The sequence below is a fragment of the Hyla sarda genome, chromosome 9, assembly GCF_029499605.1.
Source record: "Hyla sarda isolate aHylSar1 chromosome 9, aHylSar1.hap1, whole genome shotgun sequence".
Taxonomy (NCBI): domain Eukaryota; kingdom Metazoa; phylum Chordata; class Amphibia; order Anura; family Hylidae; genus Hyla; species Hyla sarda.
The window spans coordinates 53,057,737-53,071,430 of record NC_079197.1 but is presented as its reverse complement, the minus strand read 5'-3'; positions in this window follow the sequence as shown (position 1 = coordinate 53,071,430).

Below are 13,694 nucleotides of genomic sequence, written 5' to 3'. Positions count from 1 at the left end.
ATATATATATATATATACAGGGTGGGCCATTTATATGGATACACCTTAATAAAATGGGAATGGTTGGTGATATTAACTTCCTGTTTATGGCATGTAAGTATATGTGAGGGGGGAAACTTTTCAAGATGGGTGGTGACCATGGTGGCCATTTTGAAGTCGGCAATTTTGAATCCAACTTTTGTTTTTTCAATAGGAAGAGGGTCATGTGACATCAAACTTATTGGGAATTTTACAAGAAAAACAAGGATGTGCTTAGTTTTAACGTAACTTTATTCTTTAATGAGTTATTTACAAGTTTCTCTTTGTCTACAGCCATTGGCATGTCGTCGAGGTTAACACGTGAGGAACGGATAGAAATTGTGTTGATGTCTGGTGAGCGCAGCAACTGGGTCATTGCAGCAGATTTCAATGCAAGACACCCTACGAGACCACCCATCTCCCATGCTACAGTTAGCAAACTGCTTCCTAAGTTTCGTGAAACTGGTTCAGTGTTGGATTTGCCAGAATGTGGACGCATTAAATCTGTCACTAATGAAGAAACATCAGTGGCTGTCCTAGCTTCATTCAGCAAGAGCCCACAGCGTAGCACTCGTCGCATGTCACTGGAGAGTGGCATTAGTCGAACATCCCTTCGGTGGATGTTAGCTACTCACAAATGGCACCCTTACAAACTCCAGCTACCGCAGCAGCTCAATGAGGATTACCCAGATCGGCACACTGAATTTGCAGAATAGGCAAAATAAAAATTGAATAGGACCTTCAGTTTACGCAGAAGATTTTGTTCAGTGATGAGGCAAACTTTTATGTGAATGGTGAAGTTAACAAACAAAACCACCACAATTGGTCTGACACTAACCCACATTGGATAGATCCCTCCAAGACTGTTGGAACACAAAAATTGATGGTATGGTGTGGTATATGGGGTTCAAAGATAGTGGGGCCATTCTTCATCAATGGAAACCTCAAGGCCACTGGATATGCGAAATTGCTACAGGATGATGTGTTTCCCTCTTTATGCACTGAAGCTGGCACGTTCCCTGAGTTTTTCCAGCAAGATAGTGCACCACCACATTATAGGTATCAGGTCCAAGCATTCCTTGATGAACAATTTCCTGGAAAGGGGATTGGTCTTCGTGGGCCAGTTGAATGGCCCCCAAGGTCTCCTGATCTGACCTCCTTAGACTTTTATCTTTGGGGTCATCTGAAGGCAATTGTCTATGCTGTGAAGATACGAGATGTGCAGCACCTGAAACAACGGATACTGGAAGCCTGTGCTAGCATTTCTCCTGCGGTGTTGCTATCAGTGTGTGAAGAGTGGGAGAAGAGGGTTGCATTGACCATCCAACACAATGGGCAGCACATTGAACACATTTTATAAGTGTGTCTGTAGAAATATATATATTAGGGCTCAGGGTTTAAGACAACTGGACAGGTTGTGTTTCAAGTAATATTTAAATTTATTGATTGTATATAATGTGACAATTGAATATTAGATAAAATGTAAATAGCAGCAACTGCGTCTCACAAGGCCCTTGTGTAGGCGCAGCACCAACTATTAAGAACTATAGCATATGTATAGTACAGTATATAAAATATAAAAATATAAAATATAGAGACCACCATAAACATATATATAGAGAGGGATCTGGGTGGGAGAGTCTTAGTCCATCCTCTATGGTAAATAATCTCCTCTCATAAAAAAGTCCTGCTCATATAGACCGATTCCGGTCTTGTGGTAACCAATGGCAACCATAAGGTTAGTAACCCGTAGCAACCGTTCAGATGAGTCCGGCTATTTAAGCACTTCAACGTTTAAGTAGAAGAAAAACTTGCTATTTGTAGACAATATTCAACATGAACAGCTAGTGTGCAGTCACTGTTAATATGCATGCATATTTGTATGATACTTTGTATCTCACCGCTCCCGGACACTGATGCGCTGAACTTCACGGGGATGCTGCGATCTCCTCCTGATGCGCTGTGTAATCCTGCAGTGTGTTAGCACTGAGTAGCTGTCTTGGTAAGCGGCAGCATCACCGGAGACTCGGCCGTCTCCCACAGTGGTGATGTTGGTAGATGGGGGGTTGCGGGTGGTGTTGTCGCAGCGGTTCTGTGGATGCGCACGTACATGTGCCGGTGGCATCCTCGTGGCAGCGAGGCGCGGATGTCTCCTTCACCGGGTGTCGGGTGATTGACAGTTTATTGTCCGGTATCGGACTGCTATTGACTTAAGCAGGGCAAATATACTGGTGGTCTCAACAGGTATTGAGGGGACGCTGGACGCGTTTCAGGACTGTCTCAGTCCTTTCTTCAGCAGCAAAGTATAAGTGACTAGTGGGTAGTCAGACAAGAGCCTCTCCAACTCTTCTATATTATTACATTTTATAAGTGGTCAGAAACTTGTAAATAACTCATGAAAGAATAAAGTTATGTTAAAACCAAGCACATCTTTGTTTTTCTTGTGAAATTCCCAATAACTTTGATGTGTCACATGACCCTCTTCCTATTGAAAAAACAAAAGTTGGATTCAAAATGGCTGACTTCAAAATGGCCACCATGGTCACCACCCATCTTGAAAAGTTTCCCCCCTCACATATACTAATGTGCCACAAACAGGAAGTTAATATCACCAACCATTCCCATTATTTTATTAAGGTGTATCCATATAAATGGCCCACCCTGTATATAAATATATAAATATATATATATATATATATATATATATATATATATATATATATATATAGTTCTGAGACTTCCTAAATGGAGCCTGAGCTGTTGCAGGTGGTGTAGGTGGTGTGGTGAGCTAATTTGCATGGTTTTTTTTTACCCAGAAGCCCGCGGAGTGCTAAATGGCCTGATTTGAATCTCCGTTACACCTGAAGAGGTGTCCTCTCCCTGAGGAAAGTACTGACTCCGTTTAAAGCCACAGGCCTCTCACCACAGCCAAGCCAGATCACCCTGTTCTGTACTGACGAGGGGCAAACACCCCGAAACAGCTGTCTGCAGATGGGTTCTCTTTCCTTCTGAAGAGAGTTCTGGCTTGGCATAACTCCCAACTAGTTCTGAGACTTCTTAAATAGAGCCTGAGCTGTTTTGCAGGACACACTACCTGTGTAGGTGGTGTGGTGAACTAATTTGCATATATATATATATATATATATATACACACACACATATATGTGTGTGTATGGATAGATAGAGAAATCATATATCTGCTAATATATTATATTTTTTCTGCTCATGTAAATGTAGATGTAAACGTTCACACATATATATATAGTAGAGATGAGCGAAGTTACAGTACTTCGTTTCTTCATGAATTTCTCGGCTCGGCGGTTGCTGACTTTATCCTGCATTAATTTGTTCAGCTTTCAGGTGCTGCGGGGGCTGGAAAAGGTGGAAACAGTCCTAGGAAACTCTCATAGGACTGTATCCATGTTTTCCAGCCCACCCGAGCACCTGAAAGCTGAACTAATTTATGCAGGCTAAAGCCACCAACCGCCGAGCCGCGAGGTTCATGCAGAATCGATGTACTGTAACTTTGCTCATCTCTAATATATAGCTATATATATATATATATATATATATATATATATGAGCTGGGGTGTTGCTATAGTGTAGCAGGGTCTGGTGGTATTAACCATGGGGGGGGCAAGATGTTGTTAACCCCTGATTATTCGTGACGCCAGGATGTGGTTCTTCTGGTATCGTAACCACTGTCAACCAACCCAATAATGGTCTTCAATAAAGGAATGTCCACAGATGGAATTATGCAAGAACTGGAACTTTTACTTCTAATTTACGTGTCTTTACAGTTATGCAGTTTCTCCAGGACACAGGATACCTTGCAGGCTTGCTGGGACCTATAGTATTGTGAATATCTATGCAGGCCACTGTGCTTCTAATATTATTCTTGAGTTGAGTAGTAGTCGCTAGAATTGTAGATAGAGCTTGATAACTCACGTTTTGAAGTGGCTGCAGGTTCTTTAGGCTTTGGCCTAGCTGAGATGAAATTAAATAGTACAGGTATTGTGCTTGGCTGAAATCCAGGAGATGAGAGAGTGAATTTAGAGACTACAGCCCCTTATATAATAAGGAGTTTGGACTTAAGCCCATTGGTTGCCAAGCCTGTGTGTCCTATACCCAAGGAACTCTGGGTATGTCCAATGACAGTGCTTCACATGACTAACACTTCTATACACATTTGTACAAACTTTATACATATTGACAATGCATACACAATATATACAATGCATTTAAATGAGACAATAGTAGGTGAGCAAAGGGGTGAACCCTGCAGAAGAGCCCTATGGATGCAGGGACTCTTCCTAAGGGGACTTAGGGCCGGTACAGGACCATGTCCTGTACCGGGACACCCCAAACCCCCTTACTTAATAAAAGTTGTTCTCAATGTCTGTCCCCTTAGGGAGAGGAACAAAATGGCCATAGGGCCTGACGCAGTCCTGAAGCATTTTATCACAATGTCCCATTTAAGGCTGAAGAACAGTAGAATAATAATGAAAAATATAGAGTCTCTGTGCATTTGAGAATGTCCATACATGTTCTGGAACTTGTTATAAACAGCATGATAAGGAATAGACTTTTTCCTTAAGACTCACTAAATATTAACATTCCTCAATAACATGACTATTATGTTATGTTTTATCTCAATATCTTTTTCTTTAGTATAGGCATATTTATTATTCATCTCTAATTACTATGCATGAATTATGAATTGCTATCACATCCGACTATAGCTACCAATTTTATTGACATTGTACTATAACTGATATTTGACATTTGACTATGACTGACATTTGACTATGACTGACATTTGTTTAAAGTATGTTTAATGACTACAATGCAACTACATACTTGACATTATCTCACGGTTACTTTTTTTTATTGATATGCAGTTAATATTATACCACTCATTATTTCCTTTGTTATACGGTTGCGGATTGGGTTGCCTGAGACTTTCTGCCCAGTGCCTTAGCTACTAGGGTCTATCGGTACTACACACTTACCCCTAGAACTCTGGATCTAGATAACAATTACACTTGCTGTTACCTTTTTGTATACGTGTATTAGTTAGTTAGCTACAGGAACACCTTCTGGCCACAAAAGCATCATGAACACGTAGAGATAAGAAAGAACATATTAGTACATGACATTTGTGCATAACAGGGGTATGGACTGGAAATAAACAGGTTACAGTCCCTAAGACTCATTTTCTTGTGTGCTTATGAGGCAGGTATATGAATTTTTGTGAGATATGTGTACTAGACTTTAGGGATGTACACTACTTGGATCTGTATGTACTGAACTTTATGTGTACACTGAATTTTATGAACATATGTGAAGTCAGTCTTGATATCTTATTAATTCAGCGCTAGTGAAGGGTGGCTTTCCTTGTTACTCCCAGAAGAGCTGGGACAGCACCTTTAAGAAAAAACTATAACACCTTTATATAATGTTATACTTCTGTACAGTATACCATTTACATTTTTGGTAAACATAACTTTTATTTGTTTAGAGACACAAAAGCTACATACCAGCAGCAGAACAATTGAGATACTCAGGTTACCTTTACCTGCTGTTTGAGTGCAAAATTTTGTGCACAGAAATATATTACTATTATTCATTTACATAACGTGCATGTAAGGCTCGACAGTCCATCTACATTATGGAGACCTGGATGAAAACACTGCTATAGCCGGGCACAAAACTTAATAGAATCTCCTCAGGCAGGGAGTCTCTTGGCTGGAGCCGGGCACAAACTTACGAAGGTGGTTGCATTGCAAAACAATCGAACTTCTTGGCATAGTCCTGCCAGGCACTTTATCTCGAACCGTTGCAGAACTGAAGAACCTGTAACAATAAGGCTAGGTTCACACTACGGAATCTCCGGGCAGAAAATTTCCACCCGGAGATTCCGAGTGCGGCAAGCGCTGACTGAATCAGTCCGGGCTAGGACCGAGCGGACACTGCAGTCTCCAATAGACTGCAATGTGTTCCGTGCGGATTTCCGCCTGAAGAAAGAGCAACGCCTTTCTTCAGGTGGAAATTTCCAAGCGGATTTTCCATTCCCAAATTCCGAAGTGTGAATTTGTGAACGGAAAACCATTCATTACACTATACATTTTAGCAAGCGGCATTTCCGCCTGCAATTTCAAAGCAGAATTGCAGGCGGAAATTCCGCAGTCTGAACCTAGCCTTAGAAGGTACTCGTGCACCCCACAGTTAATAATGAGCAAAAATGATGACTTTAGAAACAGTATCTTCTTTCTTCCCGACCTCTCCTATCGGCGTGCTTCCTATTTTGCGAAATGTATCTAGGGGCATGAGGTTGGGTTTCCCTTATGGGATTGACAGCAGTGTCCCAGGCTACATTGGAGAGCCGGGACTGTGTTATTGACAGATTCACACTGACCACAACATTAATGGCAGCGGCTGAGGCCACTTGTACAACAGTTGGTGCCGGCTGGTTCGGCCACACCTCCTTTGGTGGAGTAGGCCGCGGCACATTGGTTGGTGCCTGCTGATTAGGCCACACCTCCGGGTGTGGAGTAGGCCTAGGCACATTGGTTGGTGACTGCTGATTAGGCCTCACCTCCTCTGGTTGGCCCGGGAACATTACATTTTTCTACGATGCTGGCTATTTCGGACTCTCTGCAGGCTCTCTCAGCCTGTTCTGTGGGGACTGGTGGATGGGAGTTCCCTGGCAAGGGAAGGACATGGTCCCACATGTACTGGATGAGAACAGGCTCGTCGCCGAACACCCATTGAGGAAGAGGGGGTGACTGCGGCCGTGCGCTAACTGGAACAGACTTCTGCGCTGGGGGTTCCCTGTCGGGGCTGGAGGAGGAAGAAAATGTAGAAAATGCAGCTTTGGCCAACGTACTTACATCCGACTCCTCGTTTGCTATCTCCGCCCAGGATCCCCAGGATCTGTGGTGAGGGGAATATCTCGCCAGCGATGCTGTCGCTGAAGTCTGTGGTGATTCCCCTTTCGGGGCTGGCCACTCGTCGTCCTCTGGAAGCGGGGGCAGGTTGCAGGCTTCCTCGGCCCCAAGGGACAACTGCTGCAAGCGGTCAACTAAGTCTTGGAAAAGTTGCGCTGCAGACACGGAAACTTTCCGCTGATCCGGCACCATCTTGCTGCTCTCCTCACATGTTCCGGTGGATTACGCCATTTCTGTACACCTTGCTGGCATCTCTGGACTGTAAAGGTCGAGCTGCTTGCTCTGTTTTATATCAGGCTTCAACAAAATGGCCGCCAGCCGGAAGGACATCATCGGTGCAGCTCTCTCTTCCTGTCCCCCGTCAAACACAAGCAGAAGATAACAGTTCCACTTCGGCATAGGAACCGCTACATGATGTCCATGCCCAGGAGCGGGACGCAGACCAGTGCGGGGTATTTTGGCTCGCTTTTCGTGTTCTTCCTTAACCCTTTAAGGTACTTCCTGCAGCAAAGCACGTAGGGCTTCATTCCTGATTTTACACATGGCCACAATACAATATTCTTCACCTCCCCCCTTACTTTTTCTAGCGCCCTGGCAAAGCATAATTTCAGCAACAATGTCCTGTAAACTTTTGGGCGCAATTTCGGTCCCAAATTGCGACAATCCTGGACAGTTCTCTATACACATTCCTGCATATGAGAAGGACTAATGGCACTTGTAATAACCGTATACACCCATTTTTCATTGCGGGGGTCTGGGTAGCTGAGTTATTAAAGGCACACACCCGTATCCTGTTCGTAGGATACCAAAAGCTATGTGGTGAGCTGGGATGTTGCTATAGTGTAACATGGTCTGGTAGTATCAACCCTGGGGGGCAAGATGTTGTTAACCCCTTAAAGTTTGTGACGCCAGGATGTGGTTATTCCTGTATGGTAACTGCCGTCAACCAACCCAAAACGGTTTTCAATAAAGGAATGTCCACAGCAGGAATTATGCAAGAACGGGAACTTTTACTTGTAATTCTTAAGAAACAGTCTTTACAGTTATGCAGTTTCTCTAGAGACAACCAGGACACAGGATACCTCGCAGGCTTGCTGGGACTTGTAGTATTGAGAATATCTATGCAGGCCACTGTGCTATTAATATTATTCTTGAATTGAGTAGTAGTCACTAGAATTGTAGATAGAGCTTGATAACTCACGTTTTGAAGTGGCTGCAGGTTCTTTAGGCTTTGGCCTAGCTGAGATGAATTTAGATAGTACAGGTATTGTGCTTGGCTGAAATCCTCGAGATAAGAGAGCAAGTTTAGAGACTACAGGCCCTTATATACTAAGGAGGCTGGACTAAAGCCCATTGGTTGCAAAGCCTGTGTGTCCTGTACCCAAGGAACTCTGGGTATGTCACATGACAGTGCTTCACATGACTAACACTCCTGTACACATTTGTACAAACTTTATACATATTGACAATGCATTCAAATGAGACAAAAGGGGTGAACCCTGCAGGAGAGCCCTATGGACTGCAGGAACTCTTCCTGAGGGGACTTAGGGAGGGTACAGGACCACGTCCTGTACCAGAATACCACATATATCATATATTTGTATATATATTATTTATTGTTTTCTCTTATGTAAAGGTAGATGTAAACTTTCACATTAGGTGAGGCCACCAGAAATGTTTAAGGAAAGGAAACAGAATGGTCTGTGCTCTCCCCAGAAGACAGCAAGGTGGCTTTTGGGGGGGGGGGGGGTCAGAGTTCCTTGTGAGGAGCGCACAGCCAGGGCTGTGAGTGCCACCCACAAACGTGAACTGGACAAGACAAGGAGTCCTAGTACACACAGCAAGAGGCTGCAAACTCTGTGTGTGTATAGTGAGGAAAAGTTTGAAGGAAACTTATGTTTTAACTGGAGGGGAAAAGCCCTCCAGTTGATAGTCAGGGCATGCTTGGTTGTTTAGTTAGTGACTGGACGGTCTAGGATTAGTGATGACAGCATTGCCCATATTCAAATTTGCGATATAGACGAATATTCATCCTATATTCGCGGAATTTGAGTATTCGTTATATTCGCATATGTGAATATTCGCATATGTGAATATTTGCGTATTCGAGGAAGAAAACAGTGAAGGGGTGGGCAACTTTACTATTGGTTTCTAGGGATGTTGTTGATAACCTCTGGCAAGTGTTTTTTCATCATTCTAATTGGCCCACAAGTGAGAAGAAGGAATATGTGAATATTCACATATGCGAATATGCGCATATACAAATATTCACATATGCGCATAAGTGGGAAAAAAGTGAATATTCACAATTTTTGGTCACTTTTTATATCATGAAAAAATGTATAAAAACCAAAAAAAAGTCAGATCAATACAAAAATGGTACCGCTAAAAACTTCAGAACATGGCACAAAAAATGAGCCCTCATACCGCCCTGTACCCGGAAAAATAAAAAAAGTTATAGGGGTCAGAACATGAACATTTTAAACGTATACATTTTCCTGCATGTGGTTATGATTTTTTCCAGAAGTACGACTAAATCAAACCTATATAAGTAGGGTATCATTTTAATCATATGGACCTACAAAATAAAGAGAAGGTGTAGTTTTTACCGAAAAATTTACTACGTAGAAACGGAAGCCCCCAAAAGTTAAAAAAATGTGTTTTTTCTTCAATTTTGTCATACAATGATTTTTTTTCCCATTTTGCCATCGATTTTTAGGTAAAATTACTGATTATCATTGCAAAGTAGAATTGGTGTCGCAAAAAATAAGCCATCGTATGGATTTTTAGGTGCAAAATTGAAAGGGTTATGCTTTTTAAACCCTTAAGGACCGGGGGTTTTTCCGTTTTTGCATTTTCGTTTTTTGCTCCTTGCCTTTAAAAAATCATAACTTTCAATTTTGTACCTAAAAATCCATATTATGGCTTATTTTTTGCGCCACCAATTCTACTTTGTAATGGCGTCAGTCATTGTGCCCAAAAATCTACGGTGAAACGGGAAAAAAAATCATTGTGAGACAAAATTGAAAAGAAAACCCGCCATTTTGTAAATTTTGGGGGCTTCCGTTTCTATGTAGTACATTTTGCGGTAAAAATGACACCTGATATTTATTCTGTAGGTCCATACGGTTTAAATGATACCCTACATGTATAGGTTTGATTTTGTCATACTTCTGGAAACAATCATAACTTCATGCAGGAAAATTAATAAGTTTAAAATTGTCATCTTCTGACCCCTATAACTTTTTTATTTTTCCATGTATGGGGCGGTATGAGGGCTCATTTTTTGAGCCTTGATCTGAAGTTTTTAACGGTACCATTTTTGTATTGATAGGACTTATTGATCGCTTTTTATTCATTTTTTCATGATATAAAAAGTGACTAAAAGTGCACTATTTTGGACTTTGGAATTTTTTTGCGCGCACGCCATTGACCGTGCGGTTTAATTAACGATATATTTTTATAATTCGGACATTTCTGCACACGGCGATACCATATATGTTTATTTTTTTTTATTTACACTGTGTTTTTTTTATGGGAAAAGGGGGGTGATTCAAACTTTTAAAAGGGGAGGTGTTAAATGATGTTTATTCACTTTTTTCTCACTTTTTTTGCAGTGTTATAGGTCCCATAGGGACCTATAACACTGCACACACTGATCTTTATCATTGATCACTGGTTTCTCATAGGAAACCAGTGATCGATGATTCTGACGCTTGACTGCTCATGCCTGGATCTCAGGCACTGAGCAGTCATTCGGCGATCGGACAGCAAGGAGGCAGGTAGTCCTGTAAGCTGTTCGGGATGCCACAATTTCGCTGCGGCTATCCCGAACAGCCCAGTGAGATAACCGGCATGGTTTCATGCCGTGGCCCCGCGTTATAGATCGGGAGTGAACACATGACGTTCCAGTACGTCATGTGTCCTTAAGGGGTTAAAAGGTAAGGAGGAAAAAACTAAAGTGCAAAAACGGAACAACCGTCCGTCCCCAAGGGGTTAAACAGGGATCAATTTATGCGGGCGGGCAGGGACCTAAAAATGTAGCCGAAAAGAATAAAAATGTAGAAAGGGACCATTTAAATGTAAAAATTATATATTTTTTATAATTTTTTTAATTTATTTTTTATTAGTGATTTATTTTAATATTGTGTTTAACCCCTTAACCCCTTAAGGACCCAGCCATTTTACACCTTAGGACCCGGCCATTATTTGCACATTTGACCACTGTCACTTTAAACATTAATAACTCTGGAATGCTTTTAGTTATCATTCTGATTCCGAGATTGTTTTTTCGTGACATATTCTACTTTATTTTGGTAGTAAATTTTCGGCGTTACTTGCATCCTTTCTTGGTGAAAAATCCCAAAATTTGATGAAAAATTTTAAAATTTTGCATTTTTCTAACTTTGAAGTTCTCTGCTTGTAAGGAAAATGGATATTCCAAAAAAAAAAAATGTATTCACATATACAATATGTCTACTCTATGTTTGCATCATAAAATTGATGTGTTTTTACTTTTGGAAGACATCAGAGGGCTTCAAAGTTCAGCAGCAATTTTCCAATTTTTCACAAAATTTTCAAACTCACTATTTTTCAGGGACCAGTTCAGGTTTGAAATGGATTTGAAGGGTCTTCATCCTAGAAATACCCCACAAATGACCCCATTATAAAAACTGCACCCCCAAAGTATTCAAAATGACATTCAGTCAGTGTTTTAACCCTTTAGGTGTTTCACAGGAATAGCAGCAAAGTGAAGGAGAAAATTCACAATCTTCATTTTTTACACTCGCATGTTCTTGTAAACCCAATTTTTGAAATTTTACAAGGGGTAAAAGGAGAAAATGTATACTTATGTTTGTAGCCCAATTTCTCTCGAGTAAGCACATACCTCATATGTCTATCTAAATTGTTCGGCAGGGGCACTAGAGGACTCAGAAGCGAAGGAGCGACAAGGTTTTTTTTGAGAGTATGTTTTTCTGAAATGGTTTTTGGGGGGCATGTTGCATTTAGGAATCCCCTATGGTGCCGGACAGCAAAAAATACCCACATGGCCTACCATTTTGGAAACTAGACCCCTTGAGGAACATAACAAGGAATAAGTGCATAAGAAGAAAAATGAAAGGTCGGCACTCACCGGATTTCCAATTCAGCAGGTTTTATTGCACAATACTCACAGCCAAAAGTACAGTTTTAGGGGAGACGACGGATGGTAACAAAGGGGGGTACCACAAAGAGGCGACACCAGTGTTTCGCACTTAGTAGCGCTGACTCTACACCGGAATGTGTCATCTTCTTATACAGGTGAGCTTAGTAATTGGACCTATCACCAATAGACACACCTTTTGACGTTAAAAGAAGGAGGGGAGGTTGCTTTATCAAGCTTGCTCCTACTTCGATCTAGCTCGTTGTTCAGACTGTTAAGACTGGTACCGTTAATACCTTCTTAGAAGCAAACTAAGACATCAACTTTATCATTAAGTCCTAAGACTCCTGTTGCATCGGTAGCAATTATCCATTGTGTTTCTCATTTAAGGAGGTTTTTATCGGATCTAAGTCCTGGTCGTGCAGCAACTTTTTCTATTCCTGCGAATCTAAAAGATTTGTGACTTCCTCCGTGGGCTTCTACTACATGGGAAATAAACCTGAGAGCCCCCTTTCTAGTACGCAGAGAGTAGAAGTGCTCTCTTATTCTAGCGCACATTTATCTGATTGTTTTTCCTATATAGTAGAAGCCACATGGGCAGAATATTATGTAAACAACATTTTTTGACTTACACGTAATGAGTTCGCTAACTGTATGGGTGATTGGACCTATTCTAAATGTTTGCAAGCCGAGGTTATATTTACAGAAATTACAATTTTTACATTGAAAATTCCCTACTGGTATATGACTAGTCAACCAGTCTGTTTTTTTCTTTTTGTGTATTCTGTGCTTGTTTCAATACTTCACCTATTGTTCTAGTATTCCTGTAAGAGATTAATGGTGTGTATTCTGCCATTTCTTTAAGGTCTTCATCTGTCTCTAGTATGTACCAATTCCTCCTTATTGCCCTCTCTATCTTTCTGTTTACAGGTGAATTTTGAAATGTGAACGCGAACCTGTTTAATGGTGCGTTTTTTTGTTTTTTTCTGCACAACTCTTCTCTATTTTTTCTATCTGCTTTCTGTCTCCCTTTCTTTATTAAATCTACTGGATTGTTGCGTTCTGCTAGCCTTTTTTCTAATTCTGTTGCCTGTTTCTTATTTACTGTATCTTGTGTATTATTTCTTTTTAGGCGTAGAAATTGCCCATATGGGATACCATTTTTAACTGCTTGTGTATGCGAACTTTGATAATGAAGTATTGTGTTTTTTGCCACTTCCTTTCTGTAACCTTCACTTATTAGTTTCCCTTCTTTTACTGTCAATTTGATGTCTAGGAATTCCAACATGTCTCCACCATATTGGTGTGTGAACGCCATGTTGTAGCCCCTGGCATCATTTAGGTAATCTACAAACTGGCAGAATTGGTTTTTAGTCACTGACCACACTAAAAGAATATCATCAACGAATCGAACATACGTTTTGATATATTTAATGAATGGGTTGTCGGTGGTATATACTATATTATTCTCAAAATTAGCTAAATATAGGTTAGCGTATGTACAGGACACCGGCGTCCTAATCGGGGTTCCGGTGTCCTGTCTATACCACCCACCTTCATACATTCGTACCCCATAAGCGGAC